At 43.9% G+C, this 16,191-nt stretch overlaps 1 long non-coding RNA gene across 1 annotated transcript; it reads right to left on the reverse strand.

Annotated features, from left to right (window-relative positions):
* Positions 1-8,821: 8,821 nt before the first annotated feature.
* Positions 8,822-14,614, reverse strand: LOC140660800 (uncharacterized). The gene is made up of 3 exons (XR_012045485.1): positions 14,544-14,614; positions 13,951-14,073; positions 8,822-11,676 (listed from the first exon to the last, which is right to left on the reverse strand). It is a non-coding gene; the product is annotated as an uncharacterized lncRNA (long non-coding RNA).
* Positions 14,615-16,191: the final 1,577 nt, after the last annotated feature.

Consider the following 16,191-nt stretch of genomic DNA (forward strand, 5'->3'; position numbering starts at 1 on the left):
TGGGAAACTTGATCTCATAAACTTCGTCAGCATGAATTATGTTTTTATTATATTAAATTGTGTCCTGGCGTTTACCCATACACCACATCACAGCCTGAGCAAACATAGTACAAGCCCCTCTGCCAGAGCATGCAGGCATGGGGGCAAAGTTACGGTTGTTGTGAGGCCTCCCATCTCTGAGCCTGTCCAATTTGGTCATGATTGACATCTCAGCTGTCATGTTTCATCAGTGTAAGTTCCCCCTCCCCTGCCTCATTCTTCAGCTTTCAGAAGGTAGGCGCTTGGTCCTGTGTTCCGAGGAAGCACCATGACCTACACGTCTGCCCCTGACCTTTAGCCTGATCAATAAAACTACAAATTGGTCTTTTCTTATCCTCGGCACTTTAGTCATAAAATCCCTATTGAGATGGAATGAAACACTGAACTTTATGTCTAGGCGTCATGAACATATTTCGAGGCGGGGGAGAGAGACTGGCAGTATTTCAGCCATCAAATATACAACCCTCTTTCTCTCACTCCCTCTCTGTGCAGCAATCTTGTGTGTTATATTTGAAACCTGTAGAACATCCTTATTCATTCTATATTCACATATTTTCCCAAATATTCCGGAACAGAGAGGACCTCAAGTGTCCCTTAACAGTGCTTTTTTCCCACTACACATCCTTCCCCCCCTTTGGTGACTCTCTGTTTTTTATGTTGCTGTGTAGAGATGACTGGCTCCAGGTCTCTGGAAAGCCAGTGGCCAGATCCAGCTGCCTCCTGAATGTATTCTCTGGGCTACAACCAGAGGAAAAGCCACTGACCAAAACTCCTAGAAAAAGGATCTTTTACTTTTGCACACCAGCAGCCGTGCATATGAGGTGCGGGTAAGATGCAAATATACTCATGACTGTGCTTCTGCTAAGAAGGACTTGTTTTAATACCCAGGCTAGCCTAACACAGTGGAAAATGCAGAAATTACCCCATGCCCAATGCAGATGAGAGCTGTTTTTCATCTGAGTTTGCTGAAGGAGCTTGAGACAGTCTCTCGCATGGCATGGACAGTGTGCTCAGGGAAGAAACAGCTCACAGTCATATTCTTTTTGTAAGCTCACCCATAAGCCAGAGACAAGCCTTTTGCCTGCCACATCCAGCTTGTGCTAGCATCAGGCAATGCAGCAGACATTAAACACAGGTAGTGCTGCACTTGTGCTGCTTCAGTGATTTGTGGGCAGAGGACATATTAGGGAGGCACTAGAGGGAGAGGGAGAAGAAACAGCCCATTCCTGCAAGGGAAGGGGAGGACAGGAGACACAAGGGGTGAGGCATAAGGACAGCCCTTCCTACTGTAGGATGGTGGCACTCCAAGAAGCAGAGGGAAGAGGGAGAAGCAATAGGAACAACTCTACTGCATGGAGCAGTGTATTCAGGAGGAAGAGGGGATGAGGCATTATTTCTCTCAGTGAGGAACAGAGAGGGTTTTGGGAGAGGGCAAACAAAAAACAGTGAGAGTTTAGCAGTAAATGGATGCACTGTTGTTGCTAGTATTTCTGCTATCAGATGTTTTGTCGCGGTCACTGCAGAGGCCTGCCTGTACTGAGGCAGGCAGCAGGAGCGGACATAGGAGGGCACAACCCAATGTGCTCGTCTCATTAAGCCCTGCAGCAGTGTTGGCAGACCTGAGCTTGCATTTGCACTTGTGCAATAAACAGTACTGAACCTCAGTGACTCCGGTCTGAAAAAGCATGTAGGGGCTTTTTTTTATATACCAAGAAGCTTTATCAGAAAATCAGAAGGGCCTTAACATGGCTATAAAGGTGTTTAATGTGTTACTTTACACCCATTGCAGAGCAATACAGTGGGAGGAAGAAGGCTGTATGGCACAGTTTTGTGCACAGCTTGGAAGATCTATTCCATCCTCTTTACAGTGAAAAAGCTGGTGGAGCCACGTGACTTCTTCATGCTGGCAAGACAGTTGTGTATTTAACATGCTCAGCTGCTAGTAAGGTTGGAAACCATACTTTTTACTCAGCTGCACTGCCATGGAATGGCCCTGAATAACCTCCTGTGTCACTTCAGGGCTTTTAGCTGGTGAAATGAAACATGACTGTGAATCAGAGGAAGGAAGAAAATCATAGCAGACTCTCTTCAAATTCCTTTTTGATAGTCAGGCTACTCCTTATGCCAGGAAGGCTTGCCATCGTGTCCATCCATCCATAAAAAACAGAAAACCAGATCCAGTCAATAAGGTGGACCAGAAGACCAGGAGGCTTTCGCTTCTTGAAAGCCCAAGAGGAGTGGTATGAAAATAACACCATCTCCTGTGTGTCTCTCTGATGTGCTGTGTGCTACATAACGCTGCTGAGTCTACAAACATGATTTCCTACACCTCAGCTTGGAGGAGAAGCCAGAAGTATTGTGTTGGAATCACAGTACAGCACATGTTCAAGGCAGGCAGGTGGCAGGTTCAAAGTGGAGCAAAGAAACAGCTCCTTTATGTAATGCACGTTTAAGCTCTGGAGTACCTTTTCTCAGGATTTTATGGATACTGGAAGTTCATATGAGTTTCAAAAGTAATCAAATACAGTCCTGGAAGAAACAAACGTCAGATGCTACCTGATGCAGCTCTGCTGCTGTATTATACAGGGAGTTCTTAAGCCAAAACTTGCTGGAGGCTGGAAGAGTATACAGGGCAAGGGTTGCTGTATGCTGACCCCGCTCTATACTCTTACCAGGGCACCACTGTTGGCCACTATCAGAGGCAGGACTCTAGACTACACAGAATGGTTTTATCGGCTATAGCTGTTTCTATATATTCTTACATAACGCAGGCTGAGACTAGTCTTCTGGGTTTACACACTTGGCAGGGAAATACCACCTTTGGGAAACAGGCTTTTTCTAAAGAGACTTTTAGTGACATCAGCTTTTAGTGACACTGGATCTCTATAGCTCATTGCAGAGATGGCACTTCCATGTTCACCCATTTAGCGTTTATTATTTCATTTGCCTTATGATCTTAGTGTCATAACAGAGATCAGGTCTTTATTATAATGTGCGCTGCAGTACCCTATAAGAAGAGAGAGAAATCATTCCTCAAAAGAACTAGATGCCAAAAAAAGAAGAAAAACAGAAGAAGAGGCACAGCAGAACAGAGAGGGAACACAAGCTGGGGAGATGTTGGTCCCGTTGGAACTGCTGGAAAAACAGTTCACATCTCTTAACTCCCAAAAGAAGCCCCACAAACCTCACATGCCATGTCACCTAGTCCAGTCCCAGGCTTATTTTAAGTCCTAGCTCAGAATGCTGTTTTTTGCTATTTTCAGTGCTACCTGATTTCATGGCTGAGTGCCCTTTCCTCTAGTGAAAAGCACTGCTCTCTGATAATGGACAACAGCTCAGCGTTTGGTGGTGGTTATAGCTCTGTATCACTGTGTCCATCTTCTTCCCTTTTGCAATGCCATTAAGGACCAAAGGAGCTAAATAGTTAGAAGATAATACACCATTAGGGACGAGTCGTAGCTGCACAATACATTTCAAGCACGTCCATGTCCACCCACCAGTTTCATCTGTAGTCCATGGCCTGTGAAAGGATTCCAGCACTGATATAACTGAGGCTTGCCCAGAGACAAACTCTATAGGAAGCACTAGCACAACTAGACCATGATTTTAGCAGAATCAGGATTTCATACTCCAAGTTCCCAATACATTGGTGGGTGTCATATTTGAGCATGTAACTTGAAGTGCTCCATATGACATAAAATACGCTGCATACCAACAGATTTGTGTTGGAATTGATCTAGTCATTCTGAGTTCTTTATTCATATGGTTGAGCTGTGCAAGGAATAAACATTTCTGGTACCAAATTTAGAAAGAGTATATTTTATTGTAGACGAGAAGATATTATCTTCTCTGGTGGCAGTACTGGGGATTGATGGCAGTTTACAAAATGCAGAAACTGTGTGTGTGTTAATCTCCGATAGGCTTATCGCTGTACTAAACTGCTTCCATAAATCGTACGCCTAATGCTGCTTTCAGTTACACCAAAGCACACCCAGTAACTCCTGTAGGATTTAAAGATATATAAATTACAGCAGAATTTGATCCCTTGTAGTGTCAGTATTTTTTAATGCTCATCATTTCAATAGGTGGAACACATAAACACTCCAGATTGTTACTTACTTGACCAAATTCAGTCTTGCTGGAATGCAGCTGATGATACCCACTGAGTATAGCCAGGAGGGGCAAATTCCATAGACCCATTATGTGGGATGATTTATGTGGCATTCATTGTGACTGGGCTTGGGGTGTTTGTTTGTCTTGTTTTTACAGTATATTGCTGGTCAACTCATAATGTATGTTATACTCAGACCTATGGATAAAATGTCACGTTCACAGAGGAAAAATAAGAACAGAATTTACATTTCATTCATTTTTTGTTTGTCTCTGCTGTTCTTACACACTCAAATGTCAAAATGCATTTGTTGTATCCTAATCTACATCAAACTGTCCTGCAGGAACATTCATTATTCTTTTATTGTCAGCAAAACACATTGAAACAGGGGTATTAAACATCTGGCCAACATACGTTTATGTGGCCCAAATGGCATATTCAAGTTCTAAGTATATAAGCATTCCTTTGAAAACAAAAGAATTTGCCTCTGATTTGGGAGAGAACCTATCAAATATGAGCTGGTATAACTAAAGCAGTGGTCTCTGCCTGAGACAATGGATAGCTTAAAGCAGTGCCTGAGAAGTGCAAACTCCTGTACTCTACCATTAATCTCATTTTAAGTCTAATGAGGGCACTTAGTCAGAATTAACTAGTTTGCTGCTAAGCCCCAGTGATTGACAAAGAGACAAACTTAGGACTGGAGATAAGACAAAAACCGAATATTGCCAAAAAGAAGGAGATGTGTAAAGAGTGAAAGGAGCAGAGACGTGCAGAAGAGCAGGGACCGGAAAAAAAATTGAGGTTTGGAAAGGACACAAAAGGCAAAAATGTGTGGCTGTAGGAAGTGGGCATGTTTTCACCCCAGCAGAGAGGTCTCTCAGCTGGGGGTGGGGGTAGGACCAGAGAAGGAGATGCCATTTGCAACTCACCGAGGTGTGAGAGCAGGCACAGCTCAGCTCCTGTGAGGCTGGTGTGAAGGTGCCTGGGAGATAAATTCCCAGGCATCAGGTCACAGCCCTGGCAGCTCAAGGGTTTTCAGCCTCAGAGAATTTTCCTGCTGCCGGCACGTTTGGGGTAAGAAAAGTGAGTTTCTGCAACAGTGGAAAAGGGCAAGGAAGGTGGTTCCAAAGGCTGAAAAGTGGGGGAGTGTGGGAAGGATCAGTGGTACTTTGAGTGGCATCAGTGTGATGGCAAGGATAGTAGCTTTCAGGAGGAGTGTGGGCAAGAGAGGATGGCAGTGGGATTTTCAGATGTATAAGAGACTACAGATAGGTGATGGGGTCTGTCACCTTTCCTCCAGTTCTCTTGCCTCTTCTCCCCCTGATGCCCTTTACTCCTTCCTTACTCCCTGGAGTACATGGGCTCTATTTCCAACTTGCCCCCTTCCCTAAACCCCACAATCCCTTCTCTCTAGCCGAGCAGCCTTCTGCCCACATGTACTTCCTCCGTCCCATCTATCATCCATCCACATCCTATGCTGCTCTGCACAACAGCTCCTCCAGGCAGCAGAGACTTCTGTCATAGGGATGGAGGCACAGGGGCAGAGCTAGGAAAGTGGAAATGGTAGAGGAAGGAGAAGGGGATACAAGTGCAAAGGATGATTGCTGTTGATGTAGAGGACAGCACAGCCAGGGTACAGATTGGGCCTCTCCAGGCTAGGAGAGCCAAGGCACCTAGTTATCCTTTACGAGGCTTCACCCTAATACTGCTCTCTACCTTACAGCAGTCTTAAGTCACTGTAGTATGTCGAGTCACATGGGAATTGGCAGGGGAAGGTCTACTCCTACCAAAAACATGCGTTCATGGGGCACATGTGACTGTGGGACCCCCTTAGAAGACACATACTCCGTAGCAGCTGTGCAGGGCTGCAACCTCTCTCCTGCTGTGGGACCCCTAACCCTGGACACAGCTGGCTAGCAGACACGCAGGGTGCCAGAGGGGGACACTGCTAGGAGTGCTGAACAGGCAAGGTAGAAGATGCAGACACTGTGCCAGGTGGCGGGAGGTGGGGTGAAACAGTGGGTAACTGATGTGTCTCATACATAAGGTACACCAGCTGGCAGGGCTGCCAAGCCCTTGTCCATACAGGGATGAGCAAAGCACAGACAAAACACCACTCTGAAAAAAGGCAAGACTGAGAGTGAGGTCAGATTCACAGCACATCCAGACATATAATTTCCACCATGCAAGACAGTTCTGCACCTTTATTCAACATGATAGTTGGGAAGCTTGGAAATAAACAGGAGGAAAAAAACCTATGACCAAGATACTATCACAGAATTCAAACACCAGTGGCCACCCAATAAAAAACGTTGTCCACTTGTTTTGTTGGATAATGGAGAAAACCTTGTCTTTTTTCTTCTTCTGTTTTCAACTGGAATAACTATACTGTGGGGTCTTGTCAGATGCTTTTATCACTTGGCATTATAGGTTTATGTGAGTACGTGCCCACTTGACAAATTTGACTAGTGTACTAGTCTATTCTAGACTAACTAAATTATTGCAGTGTCATGACTTGGGGTCCAATTTTCAAAAGCTCTACCAAATGGCTTAAAAACTTGCATCATATTTTCCAGAGTAACTTCAGCACTTACGATGGGAGACATTTGTGGGCGATGAGTGAATGACTGCTATATAAAGTAACACAGGTTTGGTTTCTTTGGGGCAAATTAAATAGGGAATATAATAACAATAATAATAATAGTAACAACAACATCAGTAATAATTATAAGTTAGCACTCTTTTAGCTGAGCTCCGGTAACTCTACTGCAGTGATGCTGCTGCCCTCAGCTGCCCATCCTCCCATCTGCCAAAGCGTCGCTGCCGCAGAAGCAGAGCGGGTGGAAGGGGATGCATGCCTGGGTCCTTGGCTGTCCCTGCACGCAGCCCACGATGGCTCCAGCTAACACGTGCCGCTGTGAAGTGCAGCAGCTGAGGTGTGAGCACACGTTTCCCTGTTCTGCTCCGGAGATAACAGCCTCCAGTAGCGAGGTGGGCTGGACAGCAAGGGGGTCAGCCGGAAAGCATTCGGCCCATAGAAATCAAAGCTCTTATTTTTAGCCAGAAGAATGGGGACCCTCGTGCCATGTCTGAATACCTATGTCCCTACCATAGGATTGCCACCCTGATGATGTCTGAGAGGCTTTTCTGTCGGGCGAGGCCCAGCGTTTGGTCAGGGGAAGTAAGTGTTTCCAATGAAGCAGAATGAGCAACCTTTTGCTAACCAACACAAAGAACGGGGGGAGCGTAAGAGTTAGGTGCAGCCCCCCTGACTCAGGCTGTAAGCAGAGATCGGTGCAGAAATTGTTGCCCTGGAGCTGCGCCATGTCCCACTCAGTCCTGGGGTCAGCCATCACCCGCGAGCCGAGGCCGAGCCCTGCCCACCGCTGTGCCTGCAAAATGTCCACGGCTGTTCCTCTCAGCTGAAAACAGCTGTTGCTAGGGAACTGCTTAAAGTCAAAAAGGCAGCAAAGGATGAGAGGAGAGCAGCAGCTCATCTCTGAGGGATGGCAGGCCGGAGGCTGCTGAATGGGAAGGCGAAGGGGGGAGGGAGGTGAGAGAGTCAGGAGAAAGGAAGGACCAAAGAGTGTGAGGTGGGAATTGTTTCCCATCTTGCCACAGAGCAACAATTCCCTGTCCTTGTCAGGACTGCATTTTTTTTAAAACGGCTTCCCTTGATTTTATTTTATTTTTTTAACATGGGTGGGGGGCAGACAGGATCTCTCTCTTCATTTAGTGTGCTTTCACATGATACTTTATACTTAATTATCACCCCCCCCATCACTCTTGTAATAAAAATTACAACTCTTATTTTTGCTCTTCCTCACTCTTAGGGATTGTTATTCTTTTCCACTGTAGCATTGAAATTGTGGATGCACCCTGTTTTATAAATTCAGATGAAATTAAAACAACAGGGTTTTTGTCTCTTTGCTCAAAATTTTCCTTCTTTGTGGAGTTAATGGGGTGCTGACAGGTGATCTCTCTCTGGGAAACATCAGTGTTATACAGTTATTCACCATACAGAGCTACCTAAGCTCCAGTCAAGATCTGGTTTGTTCACCTAAGGGCCTTTTTCAAAGCCAGCTGAACCCAGCAGCAGGTTGTCCTCACATGAAACTAACATTTGGATTAGTCCAAATCAATACAAAACACTGTTAGCCCATAGCTCATATGTAAGACATGTGGCTTACATTTGCATCTGGTGGCATTTGATTGCCCACCAAAGTGACTAGACACCATTAGAGTTATTACAGCTCTCTGCATGGGTCCAAACCACGGTTCAGACTCTGGCGTTAGGTTCTCTCCAAAGATGCTTCAATGTCTCTGCCACCGCACTGTGTGGGTTGGAGTGTGGTAAGCGATGGCGTTTGAATTAGACTGACTTCTAATTGTGGGCAGTACTAATGCTGTCTGAATAGTGAACAAATGCATCTAAATAAAGAATAAGATTATATAGTTCATTGCCGAACAGAAATAGACGGAAACAAAATATTCTTTGCAATTTTAAAAAAATAATAACATCATGTGGATAAAAGGGTTGGTAACAAGATATATATATATAAAGTCATTAAAGAAAATAAAATAAGCTATGTGTGAAGTTTCCAAACTCAACTGTGGTTGTAATACCTTCCAAAGAAAGCCATGGCATATAATAAAAAGCTCTGTTTTATTGGTTTCAAATACTACAATGTATAATTGACTTATGGCAGGGACCGGTGGTGGGATAGGTAGTATTTCACTTCCAAGCATCTGGTCCAAAATCAGCCTTGGTTAGCAGTCATTGAATGTTATTAGTGTTTGATGGGTCTCTGGCGGGACCTATGAAATGCGTCGGAGGTTTCAGCGCACTTCCTAGTGGACAGGTGCCCATACCACTAAAACCACAGCTCTTTTGGAGCTAGTTGCATTCACTCTCATTGGCAATCTCAGTGGAGAGGCTGAATAGAGCGTGGAGCAGTCTCCATGCTGATATTTCTTCCTGCAGAGAAGCTGCACTAGTCCTGTGCTGAGGCACAGTAAGGAAGGTACAGGGCTCAGTGGCCTGCTCTTCCTATCTATTCTGAAGCCAGAGTAAGAAAGTATCTTTCAGCTTTTGGAGCAAGGGGGCTAAAGGAAGATTACTGAGCTTGCAAAAGCCCATTCTTCCAGGAGAGAAACCAGGGAGGGTTTAAGCCCTACATTAGCGCTTGGTCTCGTGTTCCCAAATTGTCAGGCTTTGGGAAGGGAAATTCTGTTTGTTGTGATCTTCAGCAATCTCCTCTGCAGGACCAAAGGAGTTATCATCTTGACTGGGCTCTTCTGTAATGCTTGCAGTTCTTTGTGGCCAGAGATACGGTCATCAAGAGGCATGAGTCACCCTAAGGATGCACAGAATAAAATGGCTGGGTAGGAACCATGTCATTTTCTGGACTTGGAAAGCTCACTCCATCCTCCCTACTCAGTGACAGGCAACAAGACTGACCTCTGGAAATAAAGGCTCTTTGGCACATCAGGCTTGGTCTTTAGAGGCTATTCACAGAGCTCCATAGCTCATGTTTCTTACTGACATTTATGTTTTACATATTGCTTTCACCACATTGCCCTCCTCCTATCGCTTCTTGGCAGGCTAATAAATCCACCTGGCTTTTGATGCCTGTCTGTCAGGCTGCTTCCCCCAACCATCTCCAGGCCCTGTTCATTTCCCTCCGCGAGCAAGCACATCTTCTGCTTTGCTCCTATATTCATTTGCACTTGGCCTTGCAGTATCTGCCAGGCAGTTCAACATCCGAGTCTGCTGTTATCCTAGGCAGACTGTATTAAGTGGCTTTTTCATTAACCTCTTTGCTGCTGTAGGACTGTATGCGCTGTAGAAAAGCCTTGCAAAGACAGAGGGTGAGCCATGGACAGCAAGGTTGGGAATGGAAGAATCGCCCAGCAGCTACTGTCTAAGAAGCTCGGGAATTCCCTTATTGCCATGAAAATCCTCAATAACTCATGCACCAGATGCTGGACAACAACCAAAACACACTACCCTTCTGATGCTCAACAGGATCTTTTAGCAAGAGAAGCATTTGCACAGAAAGCTAGCTGCGTGCCAGACCTGAGACTACAGACTGGCCTTCTCGATGCATTCTCCAGCCTCTTCCTGCATCCCAAAGCAGCAAAATATGGCTTTGAATCACCCTTCTGCAGGAGCCCTCCTGTTTCATTAACGATATAGGCCACATGGACAAACGAGCTTCTTAACCTAAGCAGCATTCATCTCATCCTGAGAGGTATCTCTAACAGCTGGAAGCAATATCATGTGTAGTTACTTGTATCTCCCCACTGGTTATAGAGGGAGCCTGAACTCATGCTTATATACCCGGTTTTTAGGTGGCTAAACTCAGCTGAAACAAACCCCATGCTTAACAGTCTCAAGATGACAACAGGGTGATTTAAATGGTGGAAGTGTAAGTCCGCTGAAGTTACAGGTGCCTTCTTACAGCTTTAATATTTCCTGAAGGTAATGAATATATCTCAGTATTATCCAGCAGGTCAAATTTGTCAAATAAGATTAAAGATTAATTAAACCACAAAAAGAATATGACTTTTTGTGTCCAGAAATAGTTCTCTGGGACCACAGAGTTTGAGTAAGCTTTGAAGTGGAAGGGAATTGAGTTGATATTAATTGACTAGTTGCCTTTGGCCCGAGCAGATAAAAATGTGCAGCTGTAGTTGCTGTCAATAGGAGACAACAGCATGGTCAGTGGGGTATAAAGCAGTAAATGATGAAAGGTTTATTCATGCTACCTAATAGGCTGAATAACAAAAGGGTGATAGTTTGATCAGATGTGGCTGAGGGGAGAGCTCATGCATCAAGAACAGCATAGCCCTAGCCAGAGCGATGGGGACTGGAGAAGGAAGGGGACAGGCCCTGGAGAATGGCAGTGCTGACAAGGCAATATTTCGTAACAGGGAGGATCAGCAACGCAGACCCTCGGCACTGAAGCCAAAGCAATTGAGCATGATTCACTGAGAGTAAAGTTATGTCAGTTGCCTTTCATGTGCAGAGACTGGTATCAGAGGATATATGAAGAAGCTGTAAGAAGGGCCTTACAAATTCCAAACAGAAATGCCACTTCTTGACACATGGGAAGAGAAACTCTGTGTGTCTGCAGAGTCCTCTTCACCCCACATCAGTTTTTTCTGTGTCTTTTGAAGAATTCCCCTTTCCCTGCACCCAGACGTTTGCAGCTGTCATTTTCTTTTCCTCCTCTGTTGAACCTTTCTTCCATTATCCGTTCCCCCTCACCTACACCATCCAGTGTGGGTCCTTCTAGCAAGCAGGTTCATGTCATCTAAACCGCAGTTTCCTTCCTGGGATGAGGAGGTGGGCAGCTTAACATAAGCAGTATCAGAAGCAGCAGTTTTAATTCCCTTATTTCCTTGGAGCAAGTTAGACTCCAGCTCTGTGGGCTCCTGTTTTTGGCGGTCTCTCTTTCACCGTTCTTCATGTTCTAGTATCAATCAGAGCGCTTGGGGAGGAAAACCCTGAAGTACAGTATCTGGGAATTTCAAACATAAAGATATTATTTCAATCACAATCATGAAAGGCATTTTTGTTTGTTTGTTTTTTAATACAGAACCAGGACAGGAAAATGCAGTTAGTATGCAGTGGTGTCAAAGCTGTGGTGGTGCTGTGCCTTGCCATGTTAGCAAATGCTGCAGTGTAATAGGAATGGAGCTCTAAAGCCAAACAGCTGGCACTGAGGATCTGATGTCCCCATTTACGTGTTTTGGGCAGTTTAAGTTGGTCTAGCTGTAGTCTGGCTTCATGGGCTGAATGCCCATTAGCAGGTACATTTCTGAAACAAGTGTTTCCATTTAAATGGGAAACAAACTAAATGGGGACAACCAGGAGATTTACTTCAGAAGTGCATCTTTGTGCCAAAATAAAATGCTAATTTAGACACATGATATGTGGCCCTAAGTGTGCCTCCCCTACTATAAAATAGAAGAAATGATATTCATTTGCTTCAAGAAGAAGGGTATTATTAGCCACCGTCCATTTATCTGCTCAAGTGCAGTGCACTAGCAATTGAGGATGAATACCACATATTTAGAAACATTAACACTTGGAAAGCATATAGGAATGCCCTAAAAAGAAACATACCCTATGTTAACTATACTCTCTGTGCTTTAATGATCCACCCACGTCCAAAATGTTGCCTCCCTCTTTTTTAATCCTTCTTTGGCCTTGTGCCACATTGACTTCAAAAAAGTAGTTTTTCCTTTGGATTACGTGTGGTTGAGAGCCCTTTGCTAAATGCTGAGAACCCTCAACGCCTGCTGACTCTGGTGAAAACTGATGGCACTCAACGCTCTGTAAAAGAGCACACAGTCTCCTGCCTGTTAGCAAAGGATGTGGAGGGCAAATGGCTGTGTGGGTGTGAGCACATCTACAGGGAAAAGAGGAAGCAACTGTGTGTGAGAAAAAAAGAATGACCAAGGAAAAGAGTTGTGTGTATGTGATAGGGGGAGACTAATACAGTTAAAATTGAAGTGATAAATCATACCTGAGATCCCTCTTGAGACCTATAAATAGGAAACTGAAAAGCATTTCCTTCTATTTATTTTATAAGTGCTATAAACTTTATCAGCTTTTAGTATTGGAGACTTGTGCAATATTTATGGGCTGTTTACTTTAGAAGTTATTCAGAGGTTAGCATCAGGAGGCTAATGAAAAAGAAAATTGGGGTGGGTAAAGGAAAGAGGGCTTTTCCTACAGCCCCGTAATAATAAATGCATCACATCTGAGTTGCTTGGCCCTCTTCCCAATGTCCTTTGCTCCAGGGATGCCTGTATTTCTCTAGCAAGTACTTACCCTGAGCTTCACAGCTCCACAGGGGATCACAAAGAGCATCACTTGTTGGTAAAAATGAAGACAAACTTGTTCAGAAATTCCTACGAGGAGACTCACAGAGTGAAGAAGGAGATTGCACAACAGGACTTGCAAAGAGGAGGTGGCTTGGAGGGTGTTTCAGGAATTTGGACAGATTAAGGTATGTAAAGGTCCTCTAAATGGACCAGAATCCAAGGTCAGCCTCAAGTAGTCTTCAGTTGCAATACAGAGGAAGGCTACTGCAGGGATGTCCTCTTACATTGTATAAGCCAATGGCAGTATTTTTGGAGGTCTGAATGAAATAACAACCTCCTCATCCCTCACAGAACTTCACACCAAGCACAGTACAAATGAGTGATTTGTTTATTAATGTCTGGAAATATTATTTCAACTTTCCACACTTACGCAGTTTCATAGATGGCTTATCTATGCTCTTTTCTTTCAAATGGAGAGAACAGCTGTTTTCAAAGTTTTTTTTCCAGAGAAAGATAAAATCTCTTCAAATTTATAGCTGGGTGAAAGAGCTTTCCAGAACCTGCTGCTATGTAGAATCCTTCTCTCGGAAAAAGTTGCAGATTGTTCACATAAGGAAATGGGAACATGCAGAGAATGCTGGGCTCAGTTATATGAAGGAATTCCCCCCCAAAAAGCTGTGAATACAAGCCAAAATTAAATGACTCTAGAGAGCACATCTTACGGGTCGGACGGGAGGCCCAGTCGCAGCTGGGGAAGGCATAGACACCAAAGATGGCATTGGCAAAGCACAGGGACTCTGTGCTGCCCGGTTGTTTCTGTACACAGCCATGGGATGAAAACTGGACTGAGAAGAGAACATGACATGAGGCAGCTCACGCATCTCAAAGGCAGTGAGACTAACATATCAATAGCTCAGTCTCTTCACCATATCAAAGAGGAAACCAAGGGGTGTCTAACTTACCATTTGTCAATACCTTAGGAGAAGTGCCCAGTGCTTACGGGGTCTTTAGTATGGCAGAGAAAAACAGGCCAACAGCTCACAACGTTAAGCTAGACGCAGACGAATTCAAACAAGAAATGAGACCTGTTTTTTTAACAAATATAAGAATGAAGTACAAAAATATGCTGGCTTTGGCACATTTTTTAAGTACTCAAATCAAGATCAGATGCCTTACTGGATGATACATTATTTTAACTACACACAAGTTATTGGACTCATTACTGAAACAGCTGGATAAATGTCTCTGGCATGTGTCAGATTAGATGATAGTGTATTAGTCCCTTCTGTCCCTAAAACTGTAAGTTTGTGAGTGAAGAAATTACTCCTGTACATGTAAAACACTGTCTTTATTATTTGACTATAAAGATTTTATTACAAAAACCCAAACACAAAACCAAGCAACTCTTCTATGAAGTGATGTTGTAGAGAGTATGCTTTTTTGCCTATGGCCTGCTTGTATACCCTGGGTAAAATTTTGGCCAATGGGAATTATGCCTTGAACTTCAATAAGGCTGAGGTTTAAAATGTTGCCTCTGCCAGCGACTGTCCATTACCTTCTGAGAAACTTCCAACTATTCTTCAAAGAAATTCAGCAGTCCACTGCCTGCTTGTCACCTACTGTCAGATGGACTAGCAGCAAGTTTTGTTCAAGTCCTTCAAAGAGCCCTGGAACAAACATTCAAACATTGTGGTAACCTGTTTTAAGTGTACTGTCTTAGAAGTTTCTGCTGCTGTTGACCCTGCAGAAAACTCTGACTACATTATTTTTAAACCACCATTTTACAGATTAATTTTGATTTACTTGTATGGGATTTATCAAAAGAGGTGGAAGAAAAAATTCTTTTGAGTAAATAAACCACAGGATTTTATGTCTAGACCAGAAAGTTAGTTATGGAATAACAAAAGAGAGAAAGAGGAGGAAAAGAAGGTGTTGTCAAAGGGTATAGAGCCAGTGTTATACCTAGAAAAGGCTGAAAGAAAAATAATGATGACCCATGGTTCAGTTATTATAAGACAAAGGTTCAGAGAGGGGAAAAGGCCTGAGTTACTGGAAAGAAAATGATTAAATGATTCTGCTCTTTACTGGCCTAAGGAAGATGTAAGTGAATATGTTACTGTTGAAGCCAGATTCAGGACAGCAATGAGGAACAGTCCTTTCTGGCAGACAGTTTTAGCCACAACATAAATACTGATCTGCCAGAAGATTAAATCAATAAAAGGCTATGTTTTCATAAGTGTAGTATATGCATGCTATTAACTGAAACAAGATGAAGCAACTCTCTTGCATATCATGCCTTTAAATTCATAGGAAACTTCTCACCTTTGTCGCAAGGAATGATACGAAGGAGTAAAGATTTTTTTATTTCAGATCCCATGAGAAGTAGGGAGACCTGTGCACCTCCAGACTTAGGAGTTGTTCTTCCTGTTCTTTTTCATACTCAGAAATAAACCATCAGAAGAGAACATACAGGAGTTGTACTTTGTCCATATGTAAACATGACACCAGAGGGGTCCAGCTGGCAGCCTGAAGACCAGAACCAGCCTTCCTTCCAGCCCACCATGTCTCCTCTGAGGAGGTGGGAAACAGCTGCCTGGGCAGCACACTTGGACCTAAGAATCAAACACCTTCCCCCATGGTTGTGAAAAATTTGACGGTTAGAGCTGCACATGCAGGAGGGGATGGTACTGGCATCAAGCCTTCTCCTTGCTTATAGACTCCTACCAGCAACCTGGGAGTTCCTCTGAGAGACCATGAAAGATTTCTGTGATCTTACCCTCCCAGCTGTGGAAGTAGGTTCCCAGTTATGCTAAGGGATTTAACAATGTTGAAGAAATCCTGAAAGAAAAAGCCAAAAACCTCCCCCCCCCCAAAAAAAACCCCACAAACAAAAAGGAGAATGAAAGATACCAAAGACAATTGAGCAAAGACTAATTATTTACCTCTTCAATGAGAAGCAATATGGGTTGATTTTATCTTAAGAAAACCCATGAGTGCATGTCTGACCAAGCCATATTACAAATGAATGTGTAGCTGTTTGTCAGTGCACGCAGAGCAGCCATGTACCTTCAGTGTAGAACTATTACTTTGGAATAAAGCAAGTAGCTCCATAAACACCACTACTATCGAAGCACAGTTTGCTACCCATCTGAATCCTGTAACTGAATGGAAACTGAGAAGCTTTTTCCACATCTGGGATACCT

This window comes from Ciconia boyciana, chromosome 1 (genome assembly GCF_034638445.1).
Source record: "Ciconia boyciana chromosome 1, ASM3463844v1, whole genome shotgun sequence".
NCBI lineage: Eukaryota > Metazoa > Chordata > Aves > Ciconiiformes > Ciconiidae > Ciconia > Ciconia boyciana.